The following is a 23,324-nucleotide window of genomic DNA, read 5'->3' on the forward strand; positions in this document are numbered from 1 at the left end:
CCCCTCCTTTAAATGGTTGATTAAACAGCTGTTTCAGCTCGACACTCTGATTTTCATTATTTATTGTTTAACATTTGGCCCTGATAATATTGTCAATTCTAAGTGCTAAGAACATGTTTAAATCAACTAAAATATTTCTGTTAGGTTTTATTTAGGGGATTTTTCTCTGCTTGTCTTTTAACCTCCTAAAAGCAGGCAGCCAACTTATTAGTTCATCTATTTTGGCACGATAAAACGCTGAATGGTTTTTAAAACTTGGAAAATGTAAAATTGCAGAAAAATCACAACAATATCCACCTTATAATGTTGTTTATGTACTTTCTATGGGATGTATACTTCATCCTGTGGAAGGATTTCCTTCATTCTGAATCCCCCCCAGGTTTCTGGCCGATTTCCCTCTTCCTCTGGCACTGTTTGTGTTTTTAAAAAAATAATGCCCAAGAGAAAGATAACCATCTTGCTGTTTCCTTGTGGACGCATATGCATTCTCATACAATTTCTATTCCCTCTTCCTCATAAGTGATGAGATGAACTGAATTTAAGCACACCATCAAATTGCACAGTAAGTGGTCAGGAGTCTTTCAAATGGCAGTAAGAGAAGCTGAATTACCAGAAGAGAAAAGCACAGCTGGAAGCTAGATATTGCATCATCTGGTCTTCCTTTGCTGAACAAAGAAAATTATTTTGTAAAGTATTTACAGATGCTTTTATTTCAGGTGACACAATGCATTTGTTTCAATGTTGATTTTTCAATCTGCAAATTGGAAATTTTCCTTAGTATGGAAAACCCCATAACAATTCATTGTGCCCTGGAGTATATTTGAGGGAAAACAGTTGAATCTTAAAGCTAAACTAACAATTTGGATAACTTTGGGGGGGCTGATTTTTCTGGGATGTTTCTGTTTTCTTATTACAACACAAAAGTTCTGTCTTTATGTAGAAAAGGGAAGCCCTAGAAAAAGGCTTTCTGTAGCCACGACACTAGTCATGCTATGTGATTTTAAATCTGCAGTGTGGGTATTCAAACTGATATTCTTAGGAATTGTGAATTTTTTCAGGAAAACAAGGATCAAGACGGGCTTCAAAGATCAAAGGAATTTTTGTAATTCATTAAGTTATTAGCTTATTAGGTTAAAGCTTCCTTCAAGGGGGGTGGGGGGTGGGGGGTGGGAGATGAGAGTAAGGGGGATCGAATATATGGTGATGGAAGGAGAACTGACTCTGGGTGATGAACACACAATGGGATTTATAGATGATGTAATGCAGAATTGTACACCTGAAATCTATGTAATTTTACTAACAATTGTCACCCCAATAAATTTAATAAAAAAAAAAATCTTATTTTATGCAGAGCAACAGGGAGATGACGAAAATCTAAATATTTTCATATTTAGTCTACAGATTTGTGGTAAACACATTGTTGGTTATTTTATGACCATGGATCAATTACTCAAGAAATAATCCTCAGATTTAATAAAGGAAAAGAGGAGGTTCTCAATGAGGCAGTTCAGGATAATTTTTTTATGCGGCATCGGGTAAGTCAGTGAATTATGTTTTGACACCATCCTTAACATCTCTCCTGTAACTACTATAACAAGTTTCATAGGGCACTCCTTTTTCCCCCCACAGGGCAATTCTTTATAATGTATTTTAACATCTGACAATGGTACAATACCAAAGATCACATCAGTAAAATTAATTCTGTGAGTGGCAAAACACAGTTTATGATGATTTGATGTAATTGGAAGATAAATTTTTAGTGTATACAGTGCAGTGAAGAAGTCCCTCACAAACATTACTTCTTGAACAGCAGTTCAAGGTTATATCCTTGGATAAGTGAAGATATTTTATGCTAGTCATTGGCATTAACGCAGTGAGGAACCGGAGAATCTCACTGAGGATCTAAACAGTCACTGCCCTTCTTCAATCACGTGCAATGGGAGAATTCTGGTCTACAGAGAGAGCCTCTAGATACTCTTATGAAACAACTTGGGACTGACTCCAGCACACAGAAGAATGGATAATTGTAGAACTAAAAGAAAAATACAAACCCCAAATTCATTAATGCAGCCTTGATTAAAATTAAGCTGACATTAGAAATGGGAAATATTTAGTGACAGAACCCTTGAAATAATGAATAGCTGTTGATACATGTGCTTTGGGAATACTAGACACTGAACTGGCTTTTCAGTCTCGTTTTGAAAGATAAAAAAGTATGCTAGAAAATATTTGCATACTAGGCACCAAAGTTTTGGGTTAATGTAATCCCTACTCTGTTTCTTAGCGTTATGTTGAGTTTCTGTCTATTGCTCTTTAATAAAAATCAATTTTCCTAAAATATTGAAGTTTTAATAGCTTTAATAGTTTTAAAGACTGCTGATTTATATTTACTCACCCCTTCTTGCATAGTAACAGAATTTTTAGCAGAGTGTAGGGATGAGTAGAACACAAGCAATGAGGTAGAGACCGGTAACCAAATTATGGCCAATAGGATGTGAGCAGAAGTAATTTGTGAACTTGTGAAAATATTCTGAAAGGAAAAGGATATACCCTACTTTTTTCATTCTTCCTTCATGGGGCCTGGGATGTGAATGGAATGGGAAATCCTTGGAAAATGCAGACAAGGACAGAATTCTAGTGATGAGAACAAAGATAGAAGGACCTGGGTTTCTGACCCCAAAGAGGTGGGTTAAACCTGCCTAAGACCTCTTATCTCCAGACTTCATTTATATGACAGATAAATAAACAGCCGTTTTATTTAACCACTGTTATTTTGGGGCTATTTTCATGCTGCCAATCCTAACTAATAAACCAAATTTATGCTGATTTGCTAACTATGACCTCAGTGATTAAGTTCTAATTAACTCAATCAAATTAAGACTCTCCAGATTACCTTAAAATTAGAAACATATCAAAATATATTTGCAAAAAAGTTATTTTATAACTTGAACAAGAACTTATAGAAACACAACATAGAATCTCAATTTTCTGAGACAGTTCAGTCCCCAAAGCTGAATGCCTTAGTTCCAGACTTGTCCAATAGAACTTTCTGAGGTGATAGAAATATTCTGTGTGTGCTGCCCAATTTTGTAGCCACTAGCTACACATGACTACTGAACCCTTGAAACATAGGATGCATAACTGAGAAATTAAACCTTTAATTTTATATAATTTAAATTAATTTATATGTGAATAGCCATAGCCTTAGATCATGGCCTTAATAATTTCAGTTTTCAAAAATGTTAAAGCTCAATCACATACAGAATATCCGTCTTCGTGAATTTCAACTTTCTGAAGAAACCTCCAACAAAAATGGATTACAAAATATATGCTTAGGCATCTTGACTTGACTTGCTTTACAAGATGGTCAGTCATAAGTCAGTTCAGTATTGGAGAAGAACTGGTCATCTACCAAATATAATGTTTTTGATATAATTGATATTGAGTTTTACTTTGCAATAATAATTAGAAGTAGGGCCAATGATGTATTGAGGCCTTTCCTAGACAATGACAGTAAAACCAAGTAATTGAAGGAGAACGCTTATTTTTCTGTTCTCTCTGGTGGGAATGACATGTATACAGCATGGCCAAAAGTGGCAATATGCATAGTGGTTAAAGTACAGATGAAATTAGACGAAGATTCCAGTCCCAGCTCAACTTGGGCAACTTGCTTAACTATCAGTTTCAGTTCTTCACCTACAAAATGAAGGTAAACACTGAAACTTACAGAAAGATAGATCACAATCTAGTTCTCGAACCAAAGGATGAAAATGAAAAAGATGAACAAAGGAGACATTCTCCAAAGGGGACAGATTCAGTCACCAAAGGGAATGCATTGATCTTGTAAATGCTATGGGGATACTTCTCCGTAGAGGAAGAAGTAGAATATATAAAAGTTAGAAGATTGTCAAATAACCATCAACAAAATAAAGAGGCAACAAACTGAATGGGAGAAGATTTTTGCAAACAACGCCTCTGATAAGGGGCTAATATCCAAAATATATAAGGAACTCATACTCAACAAAAAACCAAACAATCCAGTTAAAAAATGGGCAGAGGACCTGAATAGACATTTTTCCAAAGAGGACATACAGATGGCCAACTGACATATGAAACAATGCTCAACATCACTAATCAGAGAAATGCAAATAAAAACCACAATGAGATATCACCTTACACCAGTTAGAATAACTATCATCAACAAGACAAATAATAACAAGTGTTGGAGAGGCTGTGGAGAAAAAGGAACCCTAACATACTGTTGGTGGGAATGTAGATTAGTGCAGCCACTATGAAAGGCAGTGTAGAAGTTCCTCAAAAAATTAAGAATAGAATTATCATATGACCCAGCAATTCCTTTCCTGTGTATCTACCCAAAAAACCTGAAAACATTTATCCATAAAGATATGTGCTCTGATGTTCATTGCAGCTCTATTTACAGTGGCCAAGACGTGGAAACAACCAAAGTGTCCATCGATAGACGATTGGATAAAGAAGATGTGGTATATATACACAATGGAATACTATTCTGCCATAAGAAAAGATGAAATAGTGCCATTTGCGACAACGTGGCTAGATCTTGAGATTATTACACTAAGCAAAATAAGTCAGACAGAAAAAGTTGAGAACCATATAATTTTACTGATATGTGTTATATAAAACTGAAGACAAAAAAGGAACAAGACAAACAAATGAAGAAACAAAAACTCATAGACACAGACAGTAGCTTAGTGGTTACCAGAGGGGAAGGGGGAAGGGAGGTGGGAGATGACGGTAAATAGGATCAAATACATGGTGATGGAAGAAGAACTGACTCTGGGTGGTGAACACACAATGTGATATATGATGTATTACAGACTTGTACACTTGAAACCTATGTAACTTTACTAACAATTGTCATCACAATGAACTTTAATTTAAAAAAAGAAGACTATCAAATGGTTAACATATGTTCAAATTGACAAAATGTGAATAGGGGTGATGTAAGGGTTAAGAAATATACTGTATCTACTTTCCAGCAAGTTGAGTCAGAACCAGAAATTTCTATCATATGAGCCAGAAATCTGAAAAACAATCTCATGAGGATGACAAAGATAAAGGTATGTCAAATTTACCCTGATCATTCATTCATTCGTTTGTTCATTCATTCATTTCCCTAAAAACAAGAGATTGAAAAGTCAAAACCAGTACATGTACAAAATTGGATGTTCTTTAGTCCATGTCTTTTATAGGCACATAATTAGTTAGAAAATCAAATATACTGTGTATGTACTAATCAAATTGACCACCTTTAGGAAAACTATCTCTTTTGGTTTGTATAGAGGTGGTGGTATAGGATGAAAAACTTCACATAAGAAATTAACAAGTTGACTATTCTCACTTTCCAACACTTTTGGTGCTGAAATATTTGCTGGGCATTTGGTATTTTCTTAGCTGTATAGGGAAAAAATCAGAAGTGAGTTAGGTATAAATGAATTATGGTCTTAATCAAAGTGGGCAAATCTAAAGAAAATTATGTGGACCAAATAAAAATTTTACCAATCAAATAACCTCTAATAACCTCAGTTTGACCCAGTTTCTGCTTTACCCAGTTTCAACATGATATTTTATTATCTTAATATTTTGCATATTCTTGCACTAAAGCCAATGATATCCCAGAGGATGCTATTACAGAATTGTATGACTCTCATCTTAAAATAAAAATATTAGCAAAAAAAAAAAAGTAATCTGAAATGCTGGATTTTCTTGTTTTTATGACTTAATCTGGCTACATTTCAGGAGAGGAATGTTGGTCATTTCAGGAGTTGTAGTCACTGGAAGACAGGAGTGTGTGGGGGAGTAGGGCAGGACTTAAAGGGATGGTGATGAAAAACTGGTGTTGCTGAGAACTAGCTAAAGCCATAGCTACTAGTGTAGCATGCCATCCTGGATTTGGCAATGAGGTTGATCTGGTTTGAGGTATAGCCACCTGTCCAGTTCCTAGACATAGAGGAGTTTTCTGTATTCATCAGGGTTTTTGGTTGTAAGCATCAGAAATCAGACTCAGTTAACTTAAGTGAAAAAGTAATTGTCTGTTAACTCACAGAATCAATGGGAGGTCTGAAGAATTAGGCTTGGAAAACAGACAGGAACTATAAGAGGTTTGGCTATAGTAGACATGGCCAAGATTTCACCACCTCTCGTGCCACTCTAACTAGACTCGTGATGCTGGTATCGTCACCATGAACAAATTCTCACCCATCCCTAGATCTTTGTGTCCTCACCACAAAAGTGAAAGTCCCTGATGAAAGGGACTGATTTGTCAAACCTACATCCTTTACCTTATGTTTCAAGGCTAAGGCAAATTATTGGATCCTTTTGGCTTCCACTTCAAGATACAGACAGTGGGAAATTATCTCTCAGAAAAAAAGTGTTTAGATTAAAAAAAAAAAAAAAAAAAAGATAAAAGTCCACCAGTTTTTCTGGCCCAGATATCCTCGAGCTGAATTTACTGGTTCTTCAACTGAGCAGGACTGTTCTTCAAGGAGGTAGAGTTGGGCCAGGTAGAATTGGGTAATGTGAGGTGGCCACTCAAAGGAGGGCAACATAGTATACCTCTGAATGACAACTTTAAATCTTTACAGAACTTATATATTCAAGTTATATATTAAACATGGCACAGGAATTGCTGGGAAGACAATGGCTCAATAAGTCCCACCTTCTCTTCCCTTTTATTGCTAATGACTCCAATCCAAAACCTTTCCTGGGCTAACTGGGAGCCAGGGATGGGAGGCATAAAGGGCTGAGCTTCCTTTACCCCTAGAATCTGAAAGCCAGATAAAGCCTGGGAAAAGATCTGAAAGCTGCAATTCCTAGGGAGGGGCTGGCCCATAGACATCTCTGAGCACTCAGGGAGAAGGTTGACATTGGCCAGCATGAGTGTGCCTGTCTTTTTGGTTCCCAGGAAGCCAAAGAGAAAACCTGGATCTTCTCTACTTCTGAGGTTGAAAGAGGATGAGAAGCCCACAGAGAAGAAAGGCATCCTCTCAATTTCTCAGCAGGGGATTGAAAACCTTTTCATCAATGCAATGGGTCACATGGTCAGAGACTGCTGGGCTTCCACCGCTCTCAAGAGTCTACTGCTAAAGTATCTTCAAGAATAAACAAAAGAAAATAACACTACTAGACCTTAGGGGTCAGCAGTCATAGAGAAGAGTAAATAAAATAATCAGAGCAGACCTTAACAAAATCTGAGGAATTTGCTTGAGGGAAGACTTTAAGCAAATAATAAACAAATCCAAAGATCTCAAGATACAGGAAGATATTTAGAGCAGAAAACGGTGGTAAGGAAGGAATCCTGCTATATTTGATGACATCTATATCTATATCTATATCTATATCTATATCTATATCTATATCTATATATCTATATCTCAATTGATTTAAATCTGTATATATTTAAATCAATAAATATATTTAAATCAAATATACATATAGATTACGTATATATTATATATATGTCTATTTTTAAATCAAAATGGCTAACTATAGACTATCTGAATGTGTACAACCTAAGAGGAAACTAATATAAAAGGAAGTTGAAATTAATGAAATAGAAACTTAAAAATGGTACAAAGGCTAAATAAATCTAAAAACTGGTTCTTTGAAAAAGGTGATAGAATAGGTAAGTTCTTTGGAGACTTGATTAAGGATAAAAGAGATAGAACAAAACACATAATATTGAGAGAGAAACATAACCACAGAAATGTAAGAGATTAAAAGAATTGTAAGATAATACCATATATAACCCAATAGCAACAATTTGGAAACTTAGAAGAAATGGATAATTTTTCTAGCAAAATATAACTACCTAAAGTATAGTATAATTAACCCAAAAGAATCGAAAAACTTGACTAGACTAATTACTATAAAGTTATGGTATGAATCAATTGTATTTGCTAAAGCTATAAATCCCTACAGATGACCCTATTCCGGATCCAATGAATCAGAATATGTAGGGTTGGGGCCTAGTAATTTCTATGCTTATCAAGAGCCCTAGTCAATTCCTATTATCAGTGAAGTTAGGAAATCCTGCCATGGAAGATTTAGGCTAGGTAATTGCAAATGTACTATTTAAGAAATGGTTTTAGGACCTGATATTTTTATAGTTGAGTTCTATTTAGCCTTTAAATAACAGCTGCATTTAATGTAATGTAACTATTCCAGATGATAGAAAATGATAGAATTCTTATGATGTTAACATAATATTAATACCAAAACTTGCAATATAAGAGAAAAACAAAAACTATAGACAAAACTTATTAATGAATATAGATGAACCAATCTAATAAACTAGTACATAGAATCCAGCAATGTATCAAAATAATAATATACTATTATCATATAAAATTGATTCCATGATTGCCAGATTGATTTAAAAACAAGATTTTATCAACACCATTTATTTCATTAATAAATGAAAAGGAAAAAATATAGGATCATATCAATAGATGCTGAAAATACATTTGATTATACTGAATAGTCATCCCTAATAAAAACTATAAGCAAACTAGGAATAAAATGAGATTATGTAATATGATAAAATTTGTTTTCTAAGCACTAATAGCAACTATAATTACAAGTAGTATTACACCCAAACATTTTCAAATAAAATAAAAGAACATATGGGGAGGTCTGCTATCATCATTCTTACTTAACGTGATCTTAGAGTACTAGCAAATGGAATAAGAAAGGAAAATAAAATAAATTAAGATTGGAAAATTAAAAATAAAACATATTTTCACTTGTGAAATACTTGTACACCTAGGAAACCAAAAGGTTTTGGTAAAAAGAAAAACAAAGCTGCTAGAATTAATAATTTAGTAAGCTATGTGGATAAGGATAAATATTTAAAAAATCAATAGTTTTTCTGTTTCAGTACACGGAATTGAGAAGGATTCCATTTACCACAAAATCAAAAATCTATAAAATACCCAGGAATAAATATAACAACATAGGATCTCAGAAAACAATTACAAAATTGTAGTGATTGACATAGAACTCACATGGAAAGTCATCATATTTTTTGGTATAAAGTCAATTAGCCCAAAACTAATATATACATATAATGTGATTCCAAGTATAATGCCCATAGGATTTAAAAAAAAATGCTATCAAATGACCTTAATATTTATATAGAAGAATGAATGCTTGAGAATAGTTCAGAAAAGTATGAAAAAGAATAACTACTGAGTATTGCTCTAAGCACTTTACATACTTAACTTAATCTTTAAATAATCCTATGAAATAGGTTTTATTTTTCTCCCTATTTTAGAGATTAGAAAATGAGGTTTAGGAATATTATGCAGCTACTAAATGGCAAACTTGGGACTTGAACCCAAGTAGCCTGACTGCAAAGCCAGTGTTTAAGCACACCATTGGTGGTGACACAGGGAAAAGGAAATTCTCATGCGTTGGTGTTGTAAATTCTTATAAAATTAAAAACGTATGTGCCCTTTGACCCAGCAATTCCACTGTGGGGAACCTCATCTCATGGAAATAAAAGCAGTAGGTAAATATATAGAGTACAAGTGTTTAAGATTGTTTACTATAGCATTGCTGTAGTGACAAAAAACTGGAAATAAAGTTAATGTCCAAAAAGAACGAAATTGATAAGTAAATTAGAGTATATTCACATCATGGACTATCACACAGTCACTATAAAGAATGAAGTCAATTGACTTTCAGGGACTGCAACAAAATATTGAAGAAAAGTAAGATACAGAGATTTGCATACTACAACACTACTGGTGAGGCATTTTTTTAGATATGATTAATATTTAAATCAGTAGACTGGGCTAATTGGATTAATTAAATAGACAAACAAGCAAATAAATAAATTTAACTGCAAACCTCAGATGGGTCCTCCACACAGCCCAGTAATCCTTCTATATTCTGCAGTCAGTTCACTCTTCATTCTCTGAGATACCTTTTTCTTCGCATTCAAACCTCTGACGTCCTGTATTAGTTTTAAAAAAGAGAAACAAATAAATTAAGCAAATAAATAATTTAAAGCAAATGTCATGTAATTTCAAAAGGAAATATTTCAGTAAGAAGCTCTCACATATATCTTTATATATGTTTGTACTGGAATCATGAATCAGGAAAAAGGAAAAAAGTGGACGAGTGCACACTGGATTGTGAGTATTGGTCACCGCAGAGGGTGGAAGTGGAGGTGGGGACAGGAGAGAGATACAATTAGCTTTGCCTTCATATGCTTTTGAACTGTATTGGTCATTTGTTGCAATAAGCATGGAAAAACTGGCAATTTAGTCCTTTGGTTGGCCTTAGAATTGGAAGAGACTTTTGCAATATCTGCTGTCTTTTGTGTTGTACTCAAGGCACAATGCTTGAGCAGTTGTGCACATGAAATAGTTAAATAGCAAAATATTAGAGAGGAAACACATGGATGGCTTTTTACCAAACCTATTAAAGATAATATTCAATGGTCAGAGGTACCACTAAGCTATAGTGGAAAGAACTTAAATCACATATGTTATATACATTTTCATAATATTTATTAAGAAGAATCATATAATTATACATATACTTATATAAATTAAGTCTGCATTTAAGGAGATAAACCTAAATTTAAAAATTCTTTGTACTAAATGCTTTCAGGCATATATACTTACATTTTCAAATTTCTGGACATATAGATCATTTCCCCTACATTACTGCAATATGTATCATTTTCATGTTGTCATTAAAAATGATGCTTAAAAAGACTAGAGGATAGCCAAAACATTTTCAAGGTTAAACATTACGAGAAACAAATAATGATAAACATGAAAATACCCATCCTTAATAAAAGATCTATGAATAGAAAGAAGACAGGAAGGAAATATAGTTCACCCAAATGCTAACAATGGCTGTCTTTCAAAAGTGATATCATATGCATTTGTAAGTAGTTATTTCTACTATTTTCTATTTTGTCAAACTTTTTGTAGTTAGCTTATGATATTTTTATAACGAAAACAGAAACCAATAAACTTAAAACATACCAATTCTAATTCAAGTGCAAAAGTTTATCTTGATGCAAAGCATTTATAAGCATTTTGTAGAGGTTATTACAGTATTAGAGTTATTCTTTCACCATTTTTGGCATTGATATGTGAAATATTGAATAAGAGTAGAAATACATATGTTGTCAGTAAGTTATCTTTAATTAGGTCAAAAATTTCTGTGTTCAAATACAACTACAGAAAAATGTTGATGGGAAAATGAGAATGCTCTAAAATTAATATTTTAGATCCACTTTCAGGAAAATACCAGCCTGGCATGAGGTATTGAAGAACAGAAAAAAAAAAAAAAGATGTTATTTCTCAAAAGTAGAAGCATTACCAGACGAGGTCTAGAATAGTCTCACTTTCCATTTATTTAATTAGTTAATTTCATTCTCATTTATTTATTGATACAAATCTGAATTCATTCAAATATCATATACTAAGTTAGGCAAGTTAACCTCTCTGAATGGCAGTTTCCTCATGTGTAAAACGGGGATCGCATGGAGTCCTACTTATCTACTTGCAGGGTATTACAAGGTTAGGGATAATCAACGTGAAGCTCCTGGCACATAACAGGTACTCTCAAAATAGAATCTGTTGTTGTTGTTACTATTAAGAATTTGTTGCTGTTGTTACTATGATTCTTATTGGGCGCCTAGCTCAGTGCTATCCCCTCTTGGCAAAGAGTTTTGCAACTATTCTGCTGAGGAGGAGTTGGCACCATAGTGTGTTAGATACTACTTATGATTTAACAGTATACCAAACTTTGTGTGTTGTATCCCACAAAGTAGATTCAGAATTTCTCTACATTTTTAGACGAATTTTTGTTGTCTGTGTCAAGTCCTGAATTGAAAGATGCCTTTGATCTCTGCATCAGAGCTATCTGGACTTTATTTTCATTAACTCTGCCACTGAGACAGCACAGATCAGTTGACTAATGATAGCGGAAAGGCTTCTCGCTCATGGGTGAATCATCTCTTATGCACATGTGATACAAAGACATGGACCCCTCAAATCCTTCCAGAGTCTGTTGCTAGGCTTCTGGAAAGAAACTGCTAGGTGTGAGTTTTTCTGTGAGTACTGGTAACAGCAAACATATATCCAGTGGCTAATGCGTCCTGTGGCCACTTGGAATAGCAATAAGATTTGCCAGATGGAAGAATGCTGCTAATGAGATTTTCTACAGTTATAAGGACATTTGGAAATCTGGGGATACCCATGTACTTCTTATAAATTCAAATTCAATTTAGCCAAACACCATGGCCTTCTGGCACCCAATAGGGGAAGGAACTCAGATGCTTGTTCCCATCAGGTGGTAACTCTCCTTAGCTGGAATAGTCTAAGCTTTAAGTGCTTATGGTGAGTGCCTAGCATGGTCAGCTATCAATAACAGGAACTATTATTTCTGTGTTGTCAGCATCATAGTCATCATTATTATGGCCCTGAGGTGATTATATGAGGGCTTAACCAAGAAAGAACTTGCCCAGACCTCATTGTAATTAATTGCAGGATGAACTTAGTGCAAGGAGAAAGCTTTTCTGGTTACAAAATCTGGTTTGAGTAGCAAAAGGGTTGTGACATATGGAGACACCCTGTTTTTTCCCTCCAAATCCATGTGCTGGTAGCTTTTTAACTGTCCTAGAAATCATGCTTTAGAATAGCTGTTCTTAACGACTACTCCTCTCTTATGCTGGTTGCTATATACCCCCATTGAATGTATTCAGATTTTATTAACACCCAGAATATTGTGGTGAAGCAAAGCACAAAGTAATTCATGAGTGCCACAGCTATATATGGTGCACCAGAACTGACAACTGTTCTAGTTTGGGCTTTCTATAAAGCAGAGCCTGAGACAAGGACCTGGGTAGTTTATATAGGAGGTGGTCCTTTGAAGCAGGGGTGAATGAATAGAAAGAGTGAGGCATGAAAGGAGGAAAAACAGAAGCGTGCATTATTAAGGTTGCTACATTAAGCAATGGGGGCAAGATTCTCCCAGAACCTTGGAGAAACATACAAAATGACTCTCAGAAGCATCCATCTAAAGAACTGGCTCCTGTCACCCACTGCTGAGGATTTTCTGGGAGCTTAACTGCCCTGAAATTCTAGGATTACATTTGCACATAGTTGGGATGGGACACAGAGAAGGCCACAGGGTAAAACAGAAACAAAACCAAACAAGCCAGGGGTGTAAAGACCTTCAAAAATCTGCACTTCCATACAAGCAACAAGAATTGTCAAAATCAACTTTTTTCGAACACTAGAAATTAAAGGCTTACAATATTCAAGGAGTATTTATTGAAGAAAAATAGCTGAATCTCAGTGAGAACAGGATGACTGTGGCATTCCAAGGCTGATGACAAAACTTAAGAGGAAAAAGTGGTGAATTAGATATCTTGAGGGTTTTTGAAAGCTTTGACATACTCCTGTGAATCTAGAAGGACGCACAGGGCTATGCACTTACTCAGGAAAGGCCTGAAAGGCCCTAAGTTTTCACCTTTGGCTGACCTTCAAGATCTGTGCAAGCTGGAAGTAAAAGCAAAGGCAGAGTTGGAAATGGCCTACTGGAATGTTGAAAGTGTCGCAGCAGACACACAAAACCTGTAAGCAAAGGCTGGGTTATTCATTAGGTCAAGGCATTTAAGGAAATCTCTGTCCAATTATTAAATAATCACTAAGCTAACAGAGCTGAGACTCCAAGTGGCTGCCTAGGTCAAAGAATATAGAGTTTACAGAATTAGTCTAAGAATGTCACCAAGCCAACAACAGGGACAAAAACAACAACAACAAATTATGGGAAAGGAGGGGAATCTTATTTCCAGAGTTGATACATTATATTGTTTAAAATGTCCAGTTTTCAACAAAAAAATTGAGACATGCAAAGAAACCGGAAAGTATGGCCTGTACACAGGAATAAAAGTAGTTCATAGAAACTGCCCATGAGGAAGCACAGATGTTATACATACTACAGAAAGACTTTAGATTAGTGGTCATAAATATGTTCAAAGATATAAAGGAAACTGCAGATCCAAGAGGGCAGAGTAGATTAACACTGTGCCTGAGTCTTTCCATGAACACATTAAAATTACAACTAAATTATAGAACTATCAACCTGGAGAACCACCTGAAGTCTGGCTGAACATTTTTATAACTAAGAGTATAAAGAAGAAGCCACGCTGAGACAGGTAGGAGGGGTGGAGATGTGGAGACATGAAATGAGCCAACCCCAAACCTCTGTGTGGCGGTTGAGAACCAGGAAGGATATCTCGGCTGTGGAAGTTCCACACCACCCGGAGGAGCAGCCCCACACCAGCCTCCCCAGCCCAGAGTGCTGGTGCTTGGAAAAGGAGCTCCCACAACACCTGGTTGTGAAAATCAGTGGGGATTTTGACCATACGGGTGAAACGGAAGGCAGCGGAAAACCCAGCGTCCTCTTAAGGCCCGCGCACAGACTCTCTCACACCCAGGCACTCACCTTGGGCTCCAGTGGAGGGACAGTAACTTGTGGGGGTAGGGGGGGTTGTCAGAGACAGACGGAGGGCAGACTGAGTTGTGTGGCTTTCCCACGAGGGCTAGAGGACAGTCAGCATTTTCCCCACAAGGAGTCCTCCTCCCACGTAGCCAGCAGGTTGGCGCCATCTTTCCTGTGTTGAGCCCGCCCCCTACACCAACAGCAAAATCTGAATCTGATTGGTCTGGTAAGCTCTGCAGCTCCGCCCTGCTGACTCACTGGGACCCCTCCCCAAACAACTTCCCAACACCTGAGGCACTTTCTCCAAGAGCAGCCAGTCCCACCTGCATTGCACTCTTTCTTGGAAAACTATCAGAGTCTGACAGGCCCCAGGTGGGCGGCAACTGGCCTCGCTGTGCTCTGAGACTTTTGATGAGTAGCTTCAGACTCAGCACTGGCACCAAACCAGAATTTACATTAACCAGGTGACCACAACTCTTCCCATTCTAGAGACTCCCTAAGACGCTGCCATACCCAACTTGTGTACCACACGAGGCTTTCTCAGTGGCTGAACCTTAAGGGAGCTGGCAGGTAGCAGTAGGCCTCAGGGTGTCCTGGCATTTTGCAGAGCTACCATAGGCTGGGTACTGGTGGCAGATGTCATCAGTTCACAGTGTGGCTTCTCCCCCTGCCTCCAGGATTAGCACAGGCAGTGAACAACTATGGATCACTTTGTAGCTCTTACCAGGTTGTCCCTGGTAGTTGGTGAGCTGGGCCTGCACCAGAGCACCTCCCAAGGGGGCCCACAACCAACATACTGGAGGGTTGTCTTCAGACCACGTCAGAGCACCACCCAAACAGCCCCACAAGTGGCACACACAAAGGGCAGTCTCAACTGGCACCAGAGCTTGCTGGGGGGAACCCCACTCAGTAGGTTGAACCCCCTGCACAGCAGCCTGTAAGCTGTGGATGTGGCCAAACCCCACATCCAGTCAGATTGAGGTTCAATCCCACCCACCGATGTGTCAATAGCAACCAAGGATCAACTATAATAAGAGGGCACACAAACCACACAAGGGGCACTCCTAGAGCACCCCATGCAGGTGACCAGGGAAACTGTGCCACTGGGCCCCACAGAGTACCTACTACATAAGACCACCTGGCCAAGATTGGGAGACATAGCAGATTTACCTAACACACAGAAACAAACAGAGAGGCAGCCAAAATGAGGAAATAAAGAAATACAATCCAAGTGAAAGAACAGAAGAAAACCCCAGAAAAAGAACTAAACAAAATGGAGGCAAGCAACCTTCCCAACACAGAATTCAAAACAATGGTTATAAGGATGCTCAAGGAACTTAGTGACAACGTTAACAAAAAGATAGCAAGCATAAAAAAGGTCATAGAACCATCCAAAAAAAAAGCCAGTCAGAAGTGAAGAATACAATAACTGAAATGAAGAATGTACTGGAAGGAATCACCAGCACACTAGATGAAGCAGAGGATTGAATCAGCAGATTGGAAGTTAAGGTAGCATAAAACACCCAATTGGAGCAGCAAAAAAGATAAAAGAATCCAAAAAATGAGGATGGTTTAAGAGACCTCTGGGACAACATCAATCGTAACAACATTTGCATCATAGGGGTACCAGAAGTAGAAATGATCCCCCTGACTAGTCTAGTACGCACCTGGCACTACACATAGTTATTATATTGACTACATTCCCTGTGCTTTACTTTACATCCCCATGACTATTTTGTAACTACCAGTTTGTACTTCTTCTTTTTTTTCCTTGCTTCTTTTTTTTTCCTTTTTCTTTTTTTCCTTTCCTCTCCTTTCCTCCCCTCCCCACCCCTCCCCACTTCTCTTCTCCTTTGATACTTCAGGATCTTACTGAAGGTAAGGGCACCTCCTTTAAGGTCACCAGTCTGAATATTTGCTGTCCCTCTGGCTGATTCTTACAATCTCAAGGCTAAACCGTGGGTGATCCCAACCCAATGGCCCGCCAGGCGTCACATCTGTTTCCACAGCTCCTCCTCTGTCTGTCCTGCTGTTGTCCCAAACTACCAGCGGTCTGGAGTGGAGTGCAGCTTGCCCAGCTGCCCCCTTTGCCTGGGGGGGGGGGGGCAGGTTTTAGCTTTGAAGTGTCCTGCGTGGCCTAACGCACCGTTTCCTGCACACAGAAAGCACTGAGTAGAGGTTTCATCTAATTTGAATTCTCCCACCTCTCTCTTTCATAGTCCTCCGAGCCTGTCTTGGACTAGTGCTGACAAACTCGCAGGATTTTATACTTGACTCTGCCCCTCCCCTATGCCTCTCTGAGACTGACTTTCTGGGCTGATGGCTGCGTAACAAGGCAGGCATGTCCTCCAAGTGAAACCAGCCCAAAAAGCCCCAGCCAGGGTGGGGCGGGGAAGGAAACAACTGACATGCAGATAAACAGCATCGTCACCTGGCAGAGTTGTCTTCTAAAACAGACAAGTCATTCAAAACAAACAGCTTTCAATGCTCAGGTCCAAAAGGAGAAAAATACAGAATTGAAACATCAAAGTAGAAAAACAAGCTAACAGGAAAACAGAAGAAACCACTGGAAAGCCATTTATTGATCCATACCATAAATATTTACTGAGCACTTACTATGTGCTCAAAAGCAATGATGAAAGAAGTACCAACCCCTGCCTCGCTGGGGCCCTCCTGCCAGTGGCCTGAGTGTCAGCTTTTAAACACTCAGGCTACTCAGCACTCAGCACCTCAGCTGGCTCTACCAAGTTCAGTCTGTACTTCTTAATCCCTTCATCTTTTTCACCCTGTCCCCAACCCCCTCCCATCTATCATCCCATCAAATCTAGTACCAATATGACACCATATATAGTTATTACAATATTATTGACTATATTCCTTATGCTATACTCTATATCCTATGATTACTGTGTAACAACCAATTTGTACTTCTTTTTTTTTTATTTATTGGGGTGACAGTTGTTAGCAAAATTACATAGATTTCAGGTATACAATTCTGTATTACATCATCTATAAATCCTATTGTGTGTTTACCACCCAGAGATAGTTCTCCTTCCATCACCATATATTTGATCTCCCTTACCCTCATCTCCCACCCCCCACCCCTCTTACCCTCTGATAACCACTAAAATGCTGTCTGTGTCTATGAGTTTTTGTTTCTCATTTGTTTGTCTTGTTCTTTTGTTGTTTTTGGTTTACATACCACATATCAGTCAAATCATATGGTTCTCTGCTTTTTCTGTCTGACTTATTTCGCTGAGCATCATACTCTCAAGATCCATCCATGTTGTCACAAGTGTTCCTATATCATCTTTTCTTACCGCCAAATAGTATTCCATTGTGTATATATACCACAACTTCTTTATCCATTCATCTATCGAAGGACATTTTGGTTGTTTCCATGTCTTGGCCACCGTAAGCAAAGCTGCAATGAACATTGGAGCATACGTATCTTTATGTATAAATGGTTTCAGATTTTTTGGGTAGATACCCAGGAGAGGGATTGCTGGGTCATATGGTAATTCTATTCGTGATTTTTTGAGGAACCTCCATACTGCCTTCCATAACGGCTGCACCAGTCTGCATTCCCACCAACAGTGTATGAGGGTTCCTTTTTCTCCACAGCCTCTCCAACACTTGTTACTCTTTGTCTTGTTGATAATAGCCATTCTGACTGGGGTGAGGTGATATCTCATTGTGGTTTTGATTTGCATTTCTCTGATGATTAGTGATGTTGAGCATTTTTTCATGTCTATTTGCCATTTGTATGTCCTCTTTGGAGAAATGTCTCTTCAGGTCGTCTGCCCATCTTTCAATTGGGTTGTTTGTTTTTTTGTTGTTGAGTTGTATGAGTTCCTTGTATATTCTGGATATTAGCCCCTTATCAGAGGCACTGTTTGCAAAAATCTTCTCCCATTCAGTTGGTGGCCTTTTTATTTTGTCGATGGTTTCTTTTGCTGTGCATAAGCTTTTAAGTTTGATATAGTCTCATTCATTTATTTTAGCTTTTGCTTCCCTTGCCTTTGGAGTCAAATTCATAAAATGCTCTTTGAACCCAAGGTCCATAAGTTTAGTACCTATGTTTTCTTCTATGCGGTTTACCAATTTGTACTTCTTAATCCCTTTCTCTTTTCACCTATTCCCAACCCCCTCCCATCTGACAACCATCAAAATGTTCTCTGCATCTATGATCTTGTTTCTGATTTGTTTGTTTTATTCTTTAGATTCCGCATATAAGTGAAATCACATTGCAGCTGTCTTTCTCTGTCTTACACTTCATTCAGCACAGTACCTTCCAGGTCCATCCATGCTGTCACAAATGGCAAGAACCCAGTCCCTTCCATGACCAAGCAATATTCCATTGTATATATATACCACCTCCTCTTTATACATTCTTCCATCAACAGATACCCAGGCCACCTCCACATCTTGGCCTTTGTAAACAATGCTGCAATGAACATATGGATGCACACATCCTCTCGAAGTAACATTTGGGTTTCTTCAGATAAATACCCTGAGGTGGGACTACTGTGTCCTTCTTTGACTTTTATTATAGCATTTGTTTTCAAGTCTGTTTTGTCTGGTATAAGTATTGCTACTCCAGATTTTTTTTTTTTTCATTTCCATTTTCATGAATATCTTTTTCCATCCCTTTACTTTCCATCTCTATGCATTTTTCAATCTGAAGTGATTCTCTTGTAGGCAGCATAGGTAAGGGTTTTGTTTTCTTATCCGTTCAGCCTTCCTAGGTCTTTTGAGTGGAGCATTTAATATATTTACATTGAAACTAATTGTTAATAGATATGTAGCTATTACCATTTTATTATTCATAAGAGCATCATTCGTAATAGTTAAAAATGGAAACAAATGTCCATTGGTGGATGATTGGATAAATAAAATGTAGCATATTCATAAAAATAATATTTTTTGGCCATGAAAAGACAAATGAAGTTCTGATACATGTTACAACATGAATGAACTTTTGAAACATTATGCTAAAGTAGAATAAGCCAGTAACAAAAGACCATATATTGTGATTAATGTGAAATGCCCAGAATTGGCAAATCTATAGAGGCAGAATATAGATTAGTGGCTACTAGGTGTGGAGAGAGAGAAGAATGGAGATTGACCACCTGAGTATGGAGTTTCTTTTTGAGCTGATGAAAATGTTCTGGAATTAGTGGTGATAGACACACAATGTTGTGAATACTAAAACCACTGAATTGAACACTTTTTCAAAAAGGGTGAACTTTATGGATTGTGAGTTTTATCTCAATGAAGCCGTTATTAAAAATCAAACAAGTCAGTCAGTAAGTGCTTGAAGTGGGACACTGATAGGTGAAGATGAATTTGAGCTCACAGGAAACTGCCCACCGCTGCCAAGCTGAAATCAGACGTGAGTTGAGCGGGTGTGATGTCCAGCACTAAAGAAATCTGCTGCAATATCCTGTTAATAGATAAAACAAGTGGCATGTGACATGCTATTCCTAGAGTTCTGGGGCTGAATTTGTGCTTTGCTCTCCTACTCAATCAAATATTAGGAAAAACAAAGAAAGGGAAATGGTGCGATATATAGTGATTATTTTGAATCCCCTATAATTAATTTATGAATACAAGTCTACGTTTTATATTCTAAATATAATTCTAAACTTTAATAATTCAAACAAATCATTAATAATTTTTTTTCTTTACTATACATCTCACAATAGGTAGTAACTCAGAACTATGTGGTGAGAGCATGAAAGAGAGCCACTGCTTATAAGATCATCTATGTTAGTAGGTCCCAAATTTAGTAAGCACAAGAGTTATTTGACTAGCTATTAAAAATGTTGACTTCAGGTCTCTTCTACTCTCTAACCCTCACCCCCAAACATTTCCCCTCCCAACCTGATAAAGAGTATGATTCTGTAGGATGAGGAGGGGCCCAGGTTGTCGATATTGCCAAAAAGCATCCCTGGTGATTCTGATGCAGGTAGTCTATGGATCCTAGTTGGATAAACACTGATCTTGTCCAACCCACTAGTTTTACAGATAAGATAATTGAGACACAGAAAAGAGAGATGACTTGTTTAAGATCACATTACAGAGGCAGAAGTATAGCGCAAGAATCTAAATTCAGGTCTCGTCACCTGTAGTCTTGTGCTCGTTCCACTACATCACAGCCCTTCTCATATATATTTTGGTTTTAAACAGCCCTGTGGTAACTGCTCAGGTGTGCTCAGGGAGGCAGTGGACCACATCTCAGGGAGCATGAAAGCCACCCCACACCTGCCGCAGCTTGGGCAATCAGAATTTGTATTGTTATTGCACATAAAAAGCATTTTGTGCAGAGCACCAGAGTGTGAGCAATGCCACTGTGGCCAGTGCAAGAGGGGCCAATGAATGAGACGATATATTTGAAAGTCCTTGGAGATTTCAGAGAGTGGTAACCCAAGGAAATCTAACTACTCATTTCTTCTTGAACCAGAGTTACACAGTGCTAAGTAGCCACTTATTTTCAAACACGCGGATCACTAATTTAAGTGTTCAGTCTCCTGCTGGCATCTGACAACAGGAAACCAACTGTAGAGAATTCCAACTCATGGTTATAAATAAACTTGGCTACAAACATCAGAGGCAATGGATGGTATGAGACAGAGTGCTATGTGTACTCTTCAAAAATGAAAGATTAGCCTTGAAACTATATTATTATGATTTGATACCATTAGGCTGGGATGGGGAGACAAGGAGGAAAGGAGGTTCTAGGCTGAGGAAACCTTACATGCAAAGGCCTGGTGGCCTGGAAAACATGGTGTATTAGGGGAACTGGGAACAACATGGTGTGGCTGGGTGAAGAAGTGTGTGTGTGTGTGTGTGTGTGTGTGTGTGTGTGTTTACTGCCAGCGACGGGGAAGGGCATGAACATTAAGAGATGAGGTTAGAGTGGCAGCGAGGATCCAGATCACTAAGGGCCTTAAGTGCTATTTAAAGAGCGTGGACATCATCTTATTAACAATGGAAAACCATAGGAGGACTTCCAGTGACAGAATTGCAGTTCAGAAAGATCACTCATGTTGGAATATGGAGAGAAGTTGACAGGGAGGGTGCAGGAACACAGACCAGTTAGAAATGATAAAAGCATGAACCAAGGTAGTGCTTAACAGTTCTTCCAAAACTTCAAGACAACCAGTGTCAATTACTGCCACTAGGCCAGTTCCCAGGAGGCCTGATTCTGGGAATGCTTTGCTTACTGCTCTTTACATCTTTGGAGATATTCCAGTGATCAGATTTGAGAATCACGTTTCAGAAATACAAGTTTGGATAATGAGTGTAAATGTTACAAGGTAAATTGATAAGGAGAGGAGAAAAGAGTATGTGAAAAAGAGGAGGAGACTGGAAGAAAGAAAAGATATCTGAATATGTAAAACTTAGAAGAATCATCAAGAGGTCATTCTTAGGCTATAAAAACATCTTGCAAGAATTTCCTTTAAAAAAATACTCCCAGAATTTCAAGATGGATATCTTCTTTAGTGATAAATTAATTTCTAAATGCATTCTTAAAGAGCTCATTATTAAAAAAATGAATTATGTCACTGTGATCTCACATATGTATCATGCCAAAGAGATAAAAGGTCATTGAGCCATACAAAGGAAGCTGATTAGTGTTCTGTGGTTTGACAATGTGCATTTTGAGCAGGAGCGGGGCCTAATTTCACATCTCAGAGGCATTCAGATTCTCAGAGAAGAGGCTGAAAAATGTGTACTCACTGGGGTGGTGGAGGAGGCTAAGGGCTGGAAGCCAGGTTACAAAATCCCCCTCTGGAGCCTGTGGGCAGATGTGAAAAGTGGGAGGAATGTACAGATCACATCGTTTCCTAGTGAAAATGCCAATGCAAACTTGCAACCATAGCAACACAATAGCTCTATTAAAACAAAAAATCTGTGTCGATCCTATTTAATCGACAACAACAACAAAACAAATCTCTCTCTACTTTGTACATTTTACTAACAAGTAAAGTTTTGTATTTATTTTTGTTTCCTTTTTATCTACTTGATTAAGAATGCTTTGTTAGAAGATTTCAATTTTTGGTTACCCTAACACAGAGAAAAACGTTTTAGAAATGCAATCTGTATTTGAAGAAGATAATTTTCTTATGACTCTAGCAGAGGTGAAAAATGAAGAAAATACAAGCTAATAAGAAAGTAGGAGATGGCTTTAGAGGTTTCTTGTCTAGGCACCAAAATGGAATCAGAGCGGTGGGTGGGTAGAAAGCTGAGTTAACAGGGCTGTGCAGAGGGGCCGTGAGGAGGAAATTGCGGAGGATTTCAGCACTCTTTCTAAAGAGCAGGGCTAGGACTGAGGAGAGACTGAGTCATGCAAGGATAGGGTCGGAGCCTGTCTTTACTCAAACATTTGATATTTTGTTTATCATGAATTTGCTTGCATTCACTTTGATTTTTTAAAAATATTACATTAGAACACTACTTGTTCCTGAGGTTTTTGGTGCCCCCTTAAAATTTGCACCTAAAGTGAATACCTCTCTTGCCTCATCTTAGTTCCTGTCCTACTAGGGAGAAAAATTAATACATAAGGAAAAATTAATAGCACATTTGGAAATTCTGTTTGCATTCTGAGCTCTACTTGAGAAGTAAAGCTTATGTTCTCTAGGTCCAGAAGTCTTGGGACTCTAACTCCTGTGGTTTCCCAAGGCCAGGATGTGTGGAATTCAACATTTCTCCCCTACATTCTGGTAGGGGAGATACCAGAAGTTTATGGTATTTTCTCTCCGGCTGCTTTGGAGATTTTCCTTTTATACTAATTCTAAGCAATT

The 23,324-nt window shown here is 37.7% G+C and overlaps 1 long non-coding RNA gene across 1 annotated transcript in view; it reads right to left on the minus strand.

Annotated features, from left to right (window-relative positions):
• Nucleotides 1-23,324, minus strand: part of LOC148754896 (uncharacterized) — a 197,547-nt gene that overhangs the window by 77,550 nt on the left and 96,673 nt on the right. Inside the window, exon 2 of the long non-coding RNA XR_016019733.1 lies at nucleotides 9,892-9,997. This is a non-coding gene — a long non-coding RNA (uncharacterized LOC148754896). The remainder of the gene's footprint in view (nucleotides 1-9,891; nucleotides 9,998-23,324) is intronic.

Source organism: Rhinolophus sinicus, chromosome 17 (assembly GCF_057876585.1).
Source record: "Rhinolophus sinicus isolate RSI-liver-muscle chromosome 17, RSI-T2T, whole genome shotgun sequence".
NCBI lineage: Eukaryota > Metazoa > Chordata > Mammalia > Chiroptera > Rhinolophidae > Rhinolophus > Rhinolophus sinicus.